This window comes from Dipodomys merriami, unplaced genomic scaffold (genome assembly GCF_024711535.1).
Source record: "Dipodomys merriami isolate MVZ:Mamm:240054 unplaced genomic scaffold, mDipMer1.0.p SCAF_54, whole genome shotgun sequence".
In the NCBI taxonomy this organism is placed as follows: Eukaryota; Metazoa; Chordata; class Mammalia; order Rodentia; family Heteromyidae; genus Dipodomys; species Dipodomys merriami.
In genome coordinates this window covers 8896627-8913080 of record NW_027206113.1, presented here as the reverse complement: position 1 = coordinate 8913080, position 16454 = coordinate 8896627, and positions in this window count along the sequence as shown.

Here is a 16454-nt window from a genome sequence, read left to right as displayed (position 1 = left end):
AGGTGGGGAGGGGTGGCCTTCCCTCCTCTACTCCCTGAAAAGGAGTGAGGATGTCTGGCTTCTACTCATGTCGAATCTTGTTTCTTGGGTCTTCTCTGGTCTGCGAACTGCAGGATGAAGATGTCCGCTCCTTGTCGATTCTTGCTGGTATTGTGTAGAATCTGCTCATCGGCCGCATCTGGTGCCTTTGTCCCGGACCCTGTGTAGCAGGTAAGGGAAGCTGCCTCCGCAGCCAAGGCTGCTTGCAAGTGCTCAGATCTGTATCTTTGCCTATATTTTCCCTCTCTGGCCTAACTCTCTGTATTGTGATGGCACACTTGATGTGATTCTCTGGCTTAGGACTGTTCACTGAAACACTAAAACTGCTTTGTATGTGAGAGCTTGTTTAACCTCCAGCTTCTTCTCCACCATCTTCCCAGAACTCTCAAGTAAATAATTTTAAGAACTTTTATTTTTTAGTTTTCCCTATCTCCTCCCATGTTATCCTTTTCTTCTCTCAATAATATTCTTTAACTTACATAATTATTAAGTATTTCACATTTTAAATTTAAATTTTTGTTTCTCCATTTTTTCCTTTTTAAAAAAATCTCTCTCGTATCATTCTGTCCAATCCATTTCCATCTCTGAGATTAGGATTTGGTTAAATTCATTCTCTTTTTATTTTTCCACATATTCTCTCTTAACCTAATAATTTCTGGTTTGTCAAATTCTTCTTTGCTGTTCTTAGCCCATTAATTCATAGTTTTTTAATGTTGAATAGATTGTATCTGTTGAACTAGAATGTATCTGCCGCCATGTTGACTGAACAACTACAGGTCTTTGGTTGATGCTTGCCTTAAAATATTGTTCTAGCACAAAATTGGTGTTACTTTCATACTAAATGGGCAGAACAAGCTGTAAAAACACAAGAAAAATGGCAAGTCAGGGTAGCTCAACTCCCACTCATGATAATCAGGTCACAGAACAGTCAATGAATAATCCCTAGGAGAGTTCCCAAAAAGTTTTATGAGCAATGCTGGAAAACATGGTGAATGAAAAGATTGAAAATCTGAAAAGGACTCAGTTTGAGCATGATAGGGAGAGAGAGAAGGCAAACCCATGATTAATACAAGAATCTCGAGAGTGTGAGGAGGCTACTCAAAGATTGAAACAGTATTTGTGTGAACAGGTTGAGAAGAGAAAAAAAGAGAAATAAAGAAATTGCGTGATCAGGCTGAGAACAGTAAAAAAAAAAAAGACAGGGATGTGTGAGCAGGCTGAGAACAGTCAAAGAGAATCACAGGAATTGATTGAATGTGAGGAAGCTAATCAAAGAGTAATACAGGAATTGTGTGGGCAGGATGACAATAGACAAAGAACAACACAAGAATTCATGGAATCCATAAACAGCTGAAAGAAGTCAGGGTGACCACAAAGGAAATGCTCAATGGAGCCTGAGAGAAGGAAGGGGAACCCAAGGAAACCAAACCAATCAACTAAGTGATTTGAGAATAAATACTGAATACCAAATTAAGGAAGTAAAGAAGTTCATAAAAGATCTAATACAAAGACACAACAAAGAATTTGAAGCCATGAAAGAATACCAATTGGAAGGAAAAGAAATAAAACAACTGAAAAACTTGACAGTAGATTAGACCATGCAGAAGATTGAATCTCAGGGATTGAAGACAGCCTAGATATTATAGAGAAAGAACCTTGCCTATCCAAGACAAATACAAGATATATGATGGATCTATTCAACTTTTGGAAGGCACCATCAGAAGGCCTAATTTGAGGATAATGGCTGTAGAGGAGCACCTACAGACAGAAGTTAATGGTCTAGGAAATTTGTTTAACAGGGTCCTAGCAGAGAACTTCCTGAACATGCAAAAAGATAAGCCTATCCAGATACAAGATGATTTTAGAACCCCAAATAGACCAGACCAGAACAGGACATCCCAGCATCAAATCATAATCTCCACAGAATCAATTAAGACCAAAGAAAGTATCCTTAAAGCTGTCAAGGAGAAAAGATCAATCACCTAAAAAGGGAAAACAATTAGAATCACCTCAGATATCTCAGAAGCGACAAGTAAAGCAAGAAGAGTATGGCATGATGTATGCCCTTACCCAAAGATAAACAACTATCAACCAAGAATACTGTACCCAGCTAAACTCCTTCATAACCGAAGGTCAAACAAAAATATTCCATAGCAAAGAAAAACAGAAACAATATATCTCCACCAACCCAGCTCTACAAAAGTTAATTAAAGATGGCCTAAACAGAGAAAACCAACAAGACCACAATAAAGGCCAAGAAACCGCATGCAAACAGAATCCAAGAACCATAGGAAGAATCCAGTTCCTGTAAGCACCAAGAAGGTGGATAACATGGCAGGAATTCCTAAACACCTCTCAGTCCTAACTCTCAATAGTAACTGATTTATTTCCATTTAAGTGATATAGACTGTCTAATTGGATTAAAAAGCAAGATCCTTCTATCTGCTGCCTTCAGGTGTCACACCATGCCCATAAAAACAAACACAATTTGAAAGTGAAATGATGGAACAAAATCTACCAAAATCTAACAAGTCCCCATAAACAGGCGGGAGTTGCTATCCTAATATCAGATTAAATAGACTTCAAATTCAAATTAGTGCAAACAGATAAGGAAGGTAGCTCCATACTAATTAAGGAATCTCTCCCTAAGGAGGGTATTACAATCCTAAATATCTGTTTGCCAAACATCACAGCTCCAAAATTTATCCATGAAACACTATTTTCTCTCAAATCTCACAAACATCCAACGACATTAACACCACTACCCCCACTAGATAGATCAACTCTGCAAAAACTCAAAAGAGAAAACACAGATCTAAACAACTGCGTACATCCACTAAATTTAACAAACATCTACAGAATATTTCACCCAGCAACATCAGAATACACGTTTTTCTCAGCAGCATATGGAACATTTTTCAAAATAAATCACATTTTAGGTCACAAAGCAAACGTCAAAATTCAGAAACATTGAAGATATACCTTGCATTCTCTCAGACCACAAGGGAATAAAATTAGAACTCAACATCAAAAGCCACTAAAGAAAGTCCTGTAACACTTGGAGGCTGAACAACACACTGTTGAATCACCAGTGGGTCATGGAAGAGATTAGAAAGGAAATTCAAATGTTCATGATATTCAACACAAATTAACACACAATTTACCAGCTCTTCTGGGACACAGCAAAGACAATATTGAGGCAAGTTTATTGCTCTGAGTTCCTACATTAACAAATTGGAGAGATCTGAAACCAACAATTTAATGAAACATCTGAACCTCCTTGAAAAAGACCAGTAATATAAACCCTAATCCAGTAGACAGAAATAAATAATTAAATTAAATTGGAATTAAACAAATTAGAATCCAAATAAACCATAGAAAGAATAAAAAAGGTTGATTCTTTGAAAAAATAACAAAATTGAGAGAGCTTTAGCACATCTTACTGGAAAAAGAAAAGAGTACACTCAAATAAATAAACTCAGAGAAGAGAATGGAAACATCACCACAGAATCAACCAAGATTCAGAACATTATAATGGAATACTTCTCAAACCTTCATGCTAATAAGTTTGAGAACATGGTAGAAATGGACGATTTCCTAACAAATATTGACATGACGAAACTGAACAAGATGAGGTCAACCATCTTAACAGGCCCATGCCAAGCATTGCAATATAAACAGCAATAAGACACCTCCCATCCAAGAAAAGCCCAGGACTAGATGGATTTACAGCAGAATTCTACAAGGCCTTCAAAGCAGAGCTCACATCAATGCTCCTCAAACTCCTCAATGAAATTGAAAGAGAAAGTTCACTACCGAACACATTCTATGAAGCCATCATAACCCTCATCCCAAAACCAGGCAGGGACTCATCAAAGAAAGAGAACTATAGACCCATTTCTTTGATGAACATTGATGCAAAACTTCTCAACAAAATTTGGCCCAATCAACTGCAACAATTCATCCAAAAAATCATATAACACGATCAAACAGGATTCATTTCAGGGATGCTAACCTGGTTCAATATATGCAAATCAAATAATATAATTCATCACATCAACAGGAGCAAGGATAAGAGCCACATGGTAATCTCAACAGATGCAGAAAAAGCATTTGACAAGATCCAACACCCTTTTATAATGAAGGTTCTGGAAAAAAATAAGAATAGAGGGAACATTCCTCAATACAATAAGTGCTGTATATGACAAACCTCCAGCCAGCATTATTCTTAATGGTGAAAAACTAAAGCCATTTCCTCTTAACTCAGGAACGAGACAAGGAATTCCACTCTCTCCACTTCTCTACAATTTAGTATTAGAATGCCGAGCTACAGCAATAAAACCAGATGGCAACATAAAAGAGATCCAAATAGGGAACGATGAAGTAAATCTCTCCCTCTTTGCAGATGACATGATCTATACTTAAATCCCACAGACTCCATTCCCAAATTAGTCGAGCTGATTCAAAACTTTGGCAATCTAGCAGTGTATAAAATTAACTGTCAAAAATTAATGGCTATTCTGTATGTATGCCAACAATGAGCAAAGCGTGGTTGAAATCAGGAAAGCAACTCCATTAGTAGTAGCTCCACAAAAAATAAAATACTTAGGAATTCATTTAACCAAAGAATTGAAGGACCTATATAATGGAAACTTTAAAAACCTGTAAAAGGAAATTAAAACAGAACTTAGAAAGTGTAAAAATCTCCCATACTCCTGGATTGGAAGTGTCAACATCATGAAAATGGCAATACTTCCTAAAGCTATCTACAAATTCAATATGATACCTATCAAAATTCCTACCTCATTTTTCAAGGAAATAGAGGCAATCCAAAAATTCATATAGAACAATAAAAGACCCTGAATAGCAAAAACGATCCTAATAGAACAGTGCTGAAGGAATATCAATAACAAATTTCAAACTCTACTACAAAGCCATAGTAATCAAAACAGCTTGGTACTGGCACAAGAACAAACCTCAGGACCAATGGAATAGAAGTGAAAACCCAGAAATAAACCCACAGAGCTATAGCCATCTAATCTTCAATAAGGGAGCTAAAAAATAGAATGCAAGACAGCCTCTTCAGTAAACGGTGCTAGCATAATTGGTTAATCACTTGTAGAAAACTAAAGCTAGATCCCTGTATGTCACCCTGCACAAGAATCAACTCCAAATGGTCAAAGACCTAGGAGTCAAAGTAGACAATGAAACATTGCAGGATGGAATAGAAAACGACCTAGGTCTCCTTCGCACAGGCTGAAATATTCTAATAGAGACCCAGAAACACAACAAATCAAAGAAAGTTTGGACAAATGGGATTGCATGAAATTGCAGAGCTTCTGTTTGTCAAAGGACTTAGCTAGCAAGATCAATAGAAAGCCCAAGAATTGGGAGAAGATCTTCACTAGCCATACAACAGACAGGGGTCTCATATCTAAAATATAATTGGAACTCAAAAAATTAAATCCTCCAACAATAAATCCTTAAAGAAACAACTGCCCAATTAATAAGTGGGTTAAATCTTAAAAAGAAATTCTCTGAAGAAGAAAGAAGGATGGCCAACAGACACATGAAGAATTGCTCACCTACCTAGCCATAAAAGAAATGCAAATCAAAACAGCATTGAGATACCACCTCACCCCAGTTAGAATGGCTATAATCAAGAACTCTAATAACAATAGATGCTGGAGGGGATGTGGACGGAAGGGAACCTTACTTCATTGTTGGTGGGAGTATAAACTTGTTCAACCACGTTGGAAAGCAGTATGGAGGTTCATGAAAAGACTTCACATAGAGCTCCCCTATCACCCAGCAATCCCACTTTTGGGCATTAACCCCAGTGAAAACAAACCAGACCATACTACATCTACCAGCACAACTAAGTTTATTACAGCATTATTTGCCATAGCTAAGAAATAGAACCAACCCAGATGCCCCTCAGTAGATGAATTCATCAAGAAAATGTGGTATATAAACATAAACGAATTCTATGCCTCCATCAGAAAGAATGACATTGTCACATTTGTTAGGAAATGGAAAAACTTGGAAACAATTATATTAAGTGAAATAAGCCAGACCCAAAGAAACACTAGGTCCAACCCTTCCCTTATTTGCAATAACTAGTATATGTCTGAGACAAGCAGAAACAGTTAGTTAAGTTGATATTAGGTGAAATGAACCCCAAAATAAGAATTTAAATGTTTTTTTCTTTCTTGTGATTGTTCCTAACATATTTATAAGATGATTTCTTTGTTGCTTTGTATGTCCCTCCCCCACAGTATAACCACTGTTTTCACTGTATTTGGTACTGGTGTACTTCGTGGAGGGGAAGGGATAAAAAACATTTTTTTAAATGAGATGTACAGGTCCTTATGTCAAGAAACAAACTTTACAATTTCGGCAGTGGGTGAGAGGTGTACTGGGGTAGAGTGGTTGGGAAGGGATGGTAAAGGGAAATAAAGGAGGACCGAAAAATGCTTGATAAGAAATGTACTCATTACCTTGCCATGTAATTTTAACCCTTCTGTATGTTATTTTTACAATAAAAAAAGAAACAAAAAAATAATCTCATAAGCTTTGCTAACTGGGCTGGCTTTGAACTGCAGTCCTCAGATCACAGACTCATGAGTAGTAAGGTTTACATGTGTGATCCATCTGCACACAGCTTCATCTTTTATTTTGTTATGGTGAGTTCTAGCTGATTTCTCTACTCCTTGTAGTTCCTAGCAACTACAAAGTAGGTCTAGAGGTACCCCATACATTATAATAGTACTTAGGTCCAAGTGACAGCTGAGTGCAGGCAGGAGATGAGTCTAATATAAAATACACTGCTGTCTTGGTATTAAAAAAAAAACTAACAAACACCTGAGAGTAGTTCACATCTGTAATCCTAGCTACTCAGAATGATGAATTCTGAAGATTAACGTTTAAATACTAGATAAATTATGCTGAATTTTGATTAAAGCTCCTTTGGTGTTTTTTATTGTAAGTTTTATTTATTTTCCTATTTTATTGTTTCTTACTGTGACTAGTGAAAAGCTGAATGACTTCCATGGCTTGTATTCCTAGATGACTTTGGAGGTATTCTAGTGAATTCATCAGAGGCCAGAGTTGTTCTACTCAGTTGAGTAGCCCGACACAAACCTGTGAATGACAATACTTAAATTAAGCAAAATTATATAAAATTAAAAATTCAGTCTGTTTACCTAGCCATATTTCAAATAAAAATAGAATTCAAGGTGTTCTTCCCAAGGTGTTCTTAAGCATAAAAGGTAGCTAATGAATCATGTTCATTTTCTCTTTATGTTCGCCTTAATAGGACAGAGAATTCTAGTTAATGTCACATTGGTACAGCCTTTGGGTCAATGCAAAGATGATCCTGCATGAGCTCATGCAGAGAGGCCACGAGATCACTGTCTGGACATTCTCTGCAGCCATTCATGTGGATTCCAGAAAATCATCCCCTTTTAAATTTGAGATTTTCCAAATGTCTTTGAATATGAAGGATTTGAAAGTCATTTCAAACAATGGGTCAATGAATGCACAGATGAGTTCCCAAAATACTTATTCTGGAAATTTTATTCAATATCGCAAAGCATTTCTGTAGAATTTTCTGTTGTTTTTGAAATCCTTTGTAAAGACATGGTTTTAAACAATAAAATTTGATGTCCTGCTAGCAGACCCCCTGGTTCCCTCTGGAGAACTGCTGGCTGAAGTACTGAAAATTCCTTTTGTGTACACTCCCCGCTTCTTCCCTGGCAATGAATATGAGAAACAATGAGCTGTTCTTCCAAACATTTAATGAGAAGAAATGTAATCAGTTTTATAGTGAAGTTCTAGATAAACTGCCATTTAAATTATTATTTTTTATTGTGAAAATACCGTATGGGGGGGTTACAATTACATGGGCAAGGTAATGAGCACATTTCTTATCAAGCATTGTTGCCTCCTCCTTTCTTTCCCCTTCCCATTCCTTCGTAACTCCCCCCCCCCCCGCCTCCCTCCTCCCCGCCAAAGTTGTAAAGTTTGTTTTTAAACATAATGACTTGTACATCTCATTGTTCCAATTGGTCCACCTGTATCACTATTTAAATGATTTGTGTTTTCCCTTCTCCTCCACAAATTATACCAACATCAACTACAGTGAAAGCAGAGATTATATGTGGGTAAGGGAAATACAAAGCAACAAAGAAATCATCTTATAAAAATGTTAGAAATAATCGCATGAAAGAAAAATAAACATTTGAATACTTATCTTGGGGTTCATTTCACCTAACATCAAATTATCTGAACTTTTCTGCTTGTCTCAGACATAAACTAGTTGTTGCAAATAAGGGAAACCATGGGACCTATGTTTTTTGTGCCTGGCTTATTTCACTTAATATAATTTTTCCAAGTCTTTCCATTTCCTAACAAATGGGGCAATGTAATTCTTTCTGATGGAGGCATAGAATTCCATTGTGTATATATACCACATTTTCTTGATCCATTCACCACTGAGGAGCATCTGGGTTGGTTCCATATCTTAGCTATGGTAAGTAATGCTGCAATAGACATAGTTATGCTGGTAGCTTTAGTATAGTCTTGTTTGTGATCATTTGGGTAAGTGCCCAAAAATGGGACTGCTGGGTCTTAGGGGAGCTCTATGTTGAGTCTTTTGAGGAGCATCAATACTACTTTCCAAAATGGTTGAACAAGTTTACACTCCCACCAACAATGAAGTAAGGTTCCCTCCTGTCCACATTCCCTCCAGCATCTGTTGTTATTAGAGTTCTTGATCATAGCCATTCTAACTGGGGTGAGGTGGTATCTCACTGCTGATTTATGGCTAGAAAGGTTGAGCATTTCTTCATGTGTCTAAAGGCTATCCTTCCTTCCTCTTCAGAGAAGTCTCTGTTTAAGTCTTTAGCCCACTTATTCATTAGGCAGTTGTTTCTTTGAGGATTTGTTGTTGGGGGATTCAATTTTTTGTGTTCCAGGTATTTTTTCGATATGAGACCTTTGTCCGTTGTAAGCTAGTGAAGATCTTATCCCAATCCGTGGGATTTCTATTGATCTTGCTAGCTATGTTCTTTGCCTTGCAGATTCTCTGCAATTTATTATTATGATTTAATCCTAGATTTTCTGTTTCTTTAAAGGTCAGCTGAAGTAAATACCAATCCTAAACACTCGAAAGAAATACAGATCAATGAAAAGAAAGGCTTACATTAGAGAAGGAGTTAAATCTCTCTGGCCATCCTCATTCAGAAACATTTCTAGAAGGACTACCTCTGCTACTTGAATCATAGACTACATTTCCAGAAAATTATGTATTTTAGTATAGTTTTATGTCCCTTTAAAGAATAATATTTCAGGTACCAAGTGCTAACACTTGTAATCCTTCCTACATGGGAGGCTAATAGTTCAAACATGCTCAGCCAGAAAAGTCTGTGAGACTTTTATCTCAAATGAAACAACAAAAGAGAAGAAGTAGAGCTGTGGCCCAAGTGTGGTAGAGTGCTAATTTTGACCAAAAAAAAAAAAAGATCAGGGAGAGAATGTTTGACATTAACCTAAAAAAATTCACCCATTACCTGATTGTGCAACTGTAACCCCTACTTACATCACCTCCATAATAACATTAAAAATTGAGTGATTATAAAACACTCAAAAACATTACCCAGATCCTGATATCAACGCCAGGACATGTACAAAAACAAGAAAATAAAGTATTAATCTCATTAATGTCTTAATGAATACAGCTATGTAGATTTACTTCTTACAGTTGGTGATTTATCACCAAAACTATGTGTAAAAAGAAAAATGTTCCATCTTTTGTAGCTTACTTTTCTCAGTTATAAAGTAATCATTTACATATAGTTGTAGAAAAGATCCTTTACAATGATTAAATATTGTCTATCACCCAGAGAAAATGCATTAATGACTGCATCTCTCTCTCTCTCTCTCTCTCTCTCTCTCTCTCTCTCTCTCTCTCTCTCTCTCTCTCTCTCTCTCTCTCTCTCTGTCTCTATCTCTCTCTCTTCCTTGAGAGGTGGAGAGTAATATTATCAATTCTTAATATGAAACAAATGCAGTAGCACCACTCGGAATTTACTCAGACTCTCAAAAACTTACTCTTCTGGAAAATAAATCAAGGATCAACAAAATTCATGATAAACTGGAGAAACCTCCTAGGAAAGCTTTGTTAGAGTATGTGATATTAATAATTGGTTCTAGACATTCATCTAGACATCCATATGATTCTAATATTTTATTTGATACTTTTATAGCGTTGTGAAAATGTATTTCATATACAGAGTAATACATGTGTCATTATAAACAAATATCCCTTATCAAAATACAATATCTAAATGTCTTACCTACATTATTTCAACTTATTTCATTAAATCATGTGCTGTATTTTAGGGCAAAGTTTGTCATGATCCTTCCTATCATATTCTTTTCTCCATTCAGGAAGACCCTTTACAATCCTTGATCTCATGGTCAAACCTAAATATGGCTCATTAGGACTTACTGGGATGTCGATTTCCCTAGCGTACTGTTACCAAATTTTGAATTCGTGGAAGGAATCCACTGAAAACCTGCCAAACCTCTGCCTGAGGTAAACCTATCCCTATTGGCTTGGTGTACTCTCTCCCTCTTTTCCCTCTTGCTTTTCTTCTCCCTCTGTCTCCTTTCTGCACTTCTTAAAGGCTTTGCATCCTCTCTCAGGGGTCTCTATCAGCAAAATATATGTGAGACTGGGAATGAAGTGTCTTGTTAATTGTGGAGTCGTGTATTTTCATTCAACTCTCTCTGTTTCATTACTGTCAAGGAAATGGTAGGATAACGGGAATCTTGGGAGGATATGATCAGATAAATTGAGCCTTCATTGTTGAAGTCATAATTAAGAATGCATTATTTATGTAAAGATTATTTACTGACCACAATATACCAGTAGAAAATGGTGGCTATCCAGAAAAAGGAAGTAGAAGCAGATTCTGAACACAGATTTTAATTCCATTTAGTTGGGGTAACTAGAAAATAAAAATTATCTGAATGTGTTTTCAGAAAATAGCGGGGCTGAAGTCTCTGCTCCTAGAAGGGTGTGCCAGGCTCCTAAACCAAGGTAGCCAGCGAGGTAAGGTAGAGTGGAGTTATGAAGCAAGGGTCTGTATCATTAGTTGCTCTGGAGCAGCAAAACCATGGTGTAACTAAACGCAGGAAGTGCCTCTGGGCTCTGAATCCAGTTGAAGAAGCATTGGATTTTGCTGTTGGGTCCAGTTGGGTGTGTTTCTGGTTTCTGGAGTTATGTAGGCAGAGGGGTCCAGTTGTGGTACAGGCACAGGGCTGATGCTGCCTGCCTGCTGGTTGCAAGAAGAAAGAAGGAATTCCCTCCTGGACAGACTGTGATCCTCAGATTGCTGATTTTTAGTAGCTAGGATTGCAGATGTGAGCTACTACTGCCAGGCTCATTGTAGAAGCCTTACTTGCTTTTCTTTTTTCTATATATTTTAAGTCCAAGACCAGGACTCCCAAAGGCCAACTAATGCTTTCACTCCATGGTTCTACTAACTTAGCCAGGCCTCTCTATCCCCTTAATGCCTCTTTTCTTCCAACTAATTTTTGCCTTTTATTTTTTGGTTTGACATTGTTAAATTTTAATTAATGAATTTATTATTTTTCTGTTGCTTCTAGCACTTGAACTTAGGGCCTGGCCACTGTCCCAGCGTGTTTTTGCTACAGGTTTACACTCTTTATAACACGTGTGCAGTAGCTCAAATTTTTTCTTGTGTGTGTGTGTGTGTGTGTGTGTGTGTGTGTGTGTGTGTGTTAGAGAATTTTATTGGAAATAAGAGCCTCATTGAAACTCCTGGCTTTTGGTAGATGTGGTGCATACCTAAAAATCTAGCAATTCAGAAGATGAGATCTGAGGGTACCAGTTTGAAGCCAGCCTGGAAGGAAAGTTTTTGAGACTCTTAGCTTGAATTACCTACCAAATGACAGAAGTGCAGTTGTGTCTCAAGTGCTAAAATGCTTGAACAATAGAAGCTCAAGGATAGAGGCCAGACCCTGAGTTCAAGATCCAGGAATGCCTCTCTCTAATGAAAGTCTTTAGGGCTTAGATGTGTGGCTCAGTGTGAAGAGTGCCTGCTAATGAGAAGAAGCTTTACAAACTCAGTTCAAGGGCAGGCCTTTGTAATATAATTGGTCTGAAGAGGAGTCTGAAGTTCATTTTCAATTTCTTTTCATCTGTCTCTCGCTTTCACTACCTCGGGTTTCTTTGCAATTTTTACTCCACTTTAAAACTTCAGACAAGTGACTTCAAACACTTCCCACTGAGCATCAATTTAACTCCTAGGTGAAGCATATAACTTAACTTATGAGCTAATGAATTAAAGACAGAATTATTAATTTTCTTACAATCCAAGAGAGTCAGCATATTGGGAACAAACTCAACTTTCAACACGAAAATGTGTCTTAAAATATTTTCCAACCAGGAAGAAATAGTACTGAATACAGCGTTATTTATTGAAATTAAGGAAGTTGATGATGTAGCTTTCAAAATATCCAAACACATAGGAAAGAAACTCAGACATGTTACTGAGAAACAGATACTCTACTTGCTCTAGCTGAGAATTGTGTGTGTGTGTGTTTGTGTGTGTGTGTTGTGTGTGTGTGTGTGTGTGTGTGTGTGTGTGTGTGTGTGTGTCTGTGTGTATCCACCCCCTACATATCTTCAATTCAAGCCTAGGTCCTTTCAACTGATTATTCTGTGCAAGGATGTCGCTAAACCACTGAGCCACAAGTCTTTTTCTGGCTTCTTACTAAATAGCCAGGGGTTTTCCAGTCGATTTAATTTTCTGATCCGCCACTATTACTGTGAGTGCTGCCACAAAATGACAGTTCATTGAATTAGGAGTAATATGGAAGTCACTTTTGCAAGATGGAAAGTAACCAGTTCATTAATTGGGAGTTACACAGAATCACAATTAGAGTGCCTTCAAACACATTGTTTCTGAAGAATTTATCTGAAGCCCAGAGCATAATCAAAACCCATTAGCCACAACATGTGAGTAGCATATAGTTATTATATAGAATATGTAAAATGAATTTTATCCTGAATTAAAAGCTATGCTGGGTGTGGTACTTAAAATAATCACAAATAAGTGTCATTTAAATGAAAACCAGACTGGAGGCTTATCGTAAGCAGCATAGCATCTGCTTTGTGAGTACAAGGCCCTGATTCCAAGCCCCAGGACCATAAAGAAGAAGTAGAAGAAAGTGAAAGGGAAGGAGAAAAAGAAAATAAAAAGGGCAATGAAGGGGTGAGAAGAAGGAAAAGGAAACAGAGGAGAAAGGAAGAACTGGAGAAAGAGGAGGAGGAGGAAAAAGGGAGAAAGAAGAGGGGACAATGTGGGAAGGAATAGGAAAATTGACCAGGGGAAAGAGGAGGACAGGAGACAGGAGGAGAAAGATAAGTGCAATATAACAAGAAGAATGTTGGAAAACATTCTTCATAAGTTATATGCATGTGTGTGGCAGGATTATTTTTTAATCAGAGAGACAGCTAGCCCAATGACAATGTGGGTAAGTACCTGTTGCTAGATCACTTTATTCTGAAGGCATGCACTGCTCCACATTTCTGCATTGAGGAGTTCAGAAGACATCTGGAGTTTGCTGTTTTACAGATTCACCTCAGGATTTCTTTTTCATGTATCATATATGGGAAAGAACTAAATGAAACCTTCCTTAATTAAAAAAAAATAGAAGCTACATTCATTTGTGTTACTGTGCATGAAGAAATCCTGGAGATTTCTGGTTAATTCAGAGGGTCTGAAGAAAACTTATAGGACAAGAGGAAAGTAAAACTGTTTTTTATTTGTTTTGTTTTGTTTTGTTTTTGGTCCGGTCATGGGGCCTGAACTTTGGGCCTGGGTGCTGTCCCTCAGCTCTTCAGCTCAAGACGAGCGCTCTACCACTTGAGCCATAGTGCCACTTCTGGCTTTTTTCTTTTTTCTTATGTGGTGCTGAGTTATCGAACCCAGGACCTCATGAATGCAAGGCAAGCACTCTACCACTGAGCCACCTTCCGAGCCCTAAAACTGTTTTAAAAGTATAAGTTAGAACTGATATAAATATTTAGGGGATGATTTTCCTTTTTTTGCCAGCTGTTCAGTGCTACACCAAGGCTGTGCCCTGAATCCCCTTCTGTGTCACCATGTGAACTTCCATTTTACTAGTTCCTGTGGGAATGGGTTCCGTCTTCAGGTCACCTGTTGGGAAGTGGGGCCCCCTGTCTTGGGGTGTATGCACATTGAGAGGCTGTGTGCACATGCTCCACAGCACTGCCAGATGAGCCTGAGTGGAACTGCAGAGGCTGGCTGGGGGTCTTAGCCTACCCATACTTCCCACCCTGACTGCCTCCCCTCCCAGCCTTGCTTCCCTGATTTCATCCAGGAGACGGCAAGCATGGGGTTGGAGTCAAGTCCACTGCCACCCTCTCCTCCTCCATCTGTGCTGGTACTGGTCTGCAGTGGTCCTGGGTGTGAGTGTCATCCCAGGGAGACTCCATTCTGAGGTCACCACCTGCCCCCTTGGGTGAATACTGAACAGTCCAAGGGAGAAGAAAGTCAGGGCAGACAGACAGCACCCTGGTGGCTGAGCAGCCCAGCCTGGGTCTATCTCACCAGTCTTTATGCCAGTCTGGGGACTGGAGCCCTGTGCTGGTCCCTCTCCAAGTGGGCTTGTGACAGCTGCAGCTGCTCAGATACCTGGAGCCACTTCAACATCTCCACAGACCTCCATTTTCTGGTCCGCTACATGGCCATCCCAGCATATGTCCATCATCACCAGAGGAGCCTGGACTTACAGCACACTCACCACAGCACTGGGGACCTGAAGCCCCTCACCTTTCTTTGCCACTTTCCCTCCATCATCTTCCTGGTCCACGTGAGCCTGGCTATGGGTGCCATTCTAGGGACACACTGTCTGTAGGCAATAGGCTCACCTTCTCTCGCTGGGATCCAAAGCAGGGGAATGGTTCTGACCTTGGGAGTGTAGGCCACCCAGATGGAAAGCAGCACTTGGGGTCTGCCCTGCCTCTCCTCCTGGCTTTGGCCCCTGAGGCTGTGTTGTTTGGTTTGGTCACGGATGGAGTCTTGTTGGCTGCAGCCCACCACAATGGGTGCTGCACTTGCTGCAGCAGAAATGTGGTGCCCAACACCTCCTCAGGGTCACCACAAAGACTCTGATTGGTCTACATGGGCTGGGCGAGAGTGACTTCCCAGGACTCCCATTGGAAATGTCACTCCCTTTTATGGGACCAGAAGCAACACGACATATATAATTTACAATTTATAATGTTTTCCTTCACTGAGATAAACAGTACTAAGAGAAAAATATTATATTTTATTTCAACAAAATACATAACCTATATCACTTCAACCTGTTAAACAATTGTAATATTTTATATCCAATAGGTATTTTTTCTGTCATTCTTTTTTTTTACTTTTGAATGTAACTAAAGTAATATAGTTTGTGCATTTTATCAAACTTCATTTGCAGTTACTTCATTTGCAATTTTTCAACTTGTTAGACTTAATAATGTGTTTTTGGAAAACAATTTTATTTTACTTTTATTTCAATTTGCCATTATGGTCTTATAAATACAAACAATAAAGTCCATTCTTGCTAGTATCTAGTTCAATGTCTTTTGGATACTACAGACTAATTGATATAACATTAAATATCATACAGTAATGTGTATCACTTTGATTAAAACTGCTCCATAAAATAATTAGTAATTCAGGCAGCAGTTGCATTATCTGGCATGCTGAGCTAGTAGGAACCTAGTTGCAGCCCACCCACCTCCAGCATTCTAAAGCGCCAGGCCTGGGGACTGTTGGAGATCATGTTGTACCTGCTGTTGGGCTAGGGCAGCACCCAGTGGCCACTGTATGAATGGCAGATGCCACTGACACATCTAGTGCCCACCTGCCCCATGGGCCTGGGCCCTGACTATTCAGCCCTGGGAGTGCATACACACACTGTGGTGGGGCCACCTGCCTCGGAGTGCACAGTGAATAAAAGACACACTCCTGATTCACTTGTACAGTATTTATCCTACGTGGAGCAGGAGATGACTCTGCTTGGCTGTGGGGAGAAGATAAGAAAGGCAGGCTTAGGCAGAGTGATGCTAACTTTTGTGCCGAGGCTGGCATGGAAACTTTCCTCTGTGCACTGCTCTCATGGGCTCCGGCTGCCCTTCCATGCTTCTTGTCTGGGGAGTAGCAGCCATTGAAACTCATGTCTGGTATTCGTGGCTGCTCTTTTGGATTGGCTTGTTACTTTATACAAAAAGAGCCCCACCTTCAGACAGCAGAGTTACATTCTGGGCTGTGTAAAACGTTCTGTATTTGAGCATTCCAGTGTAT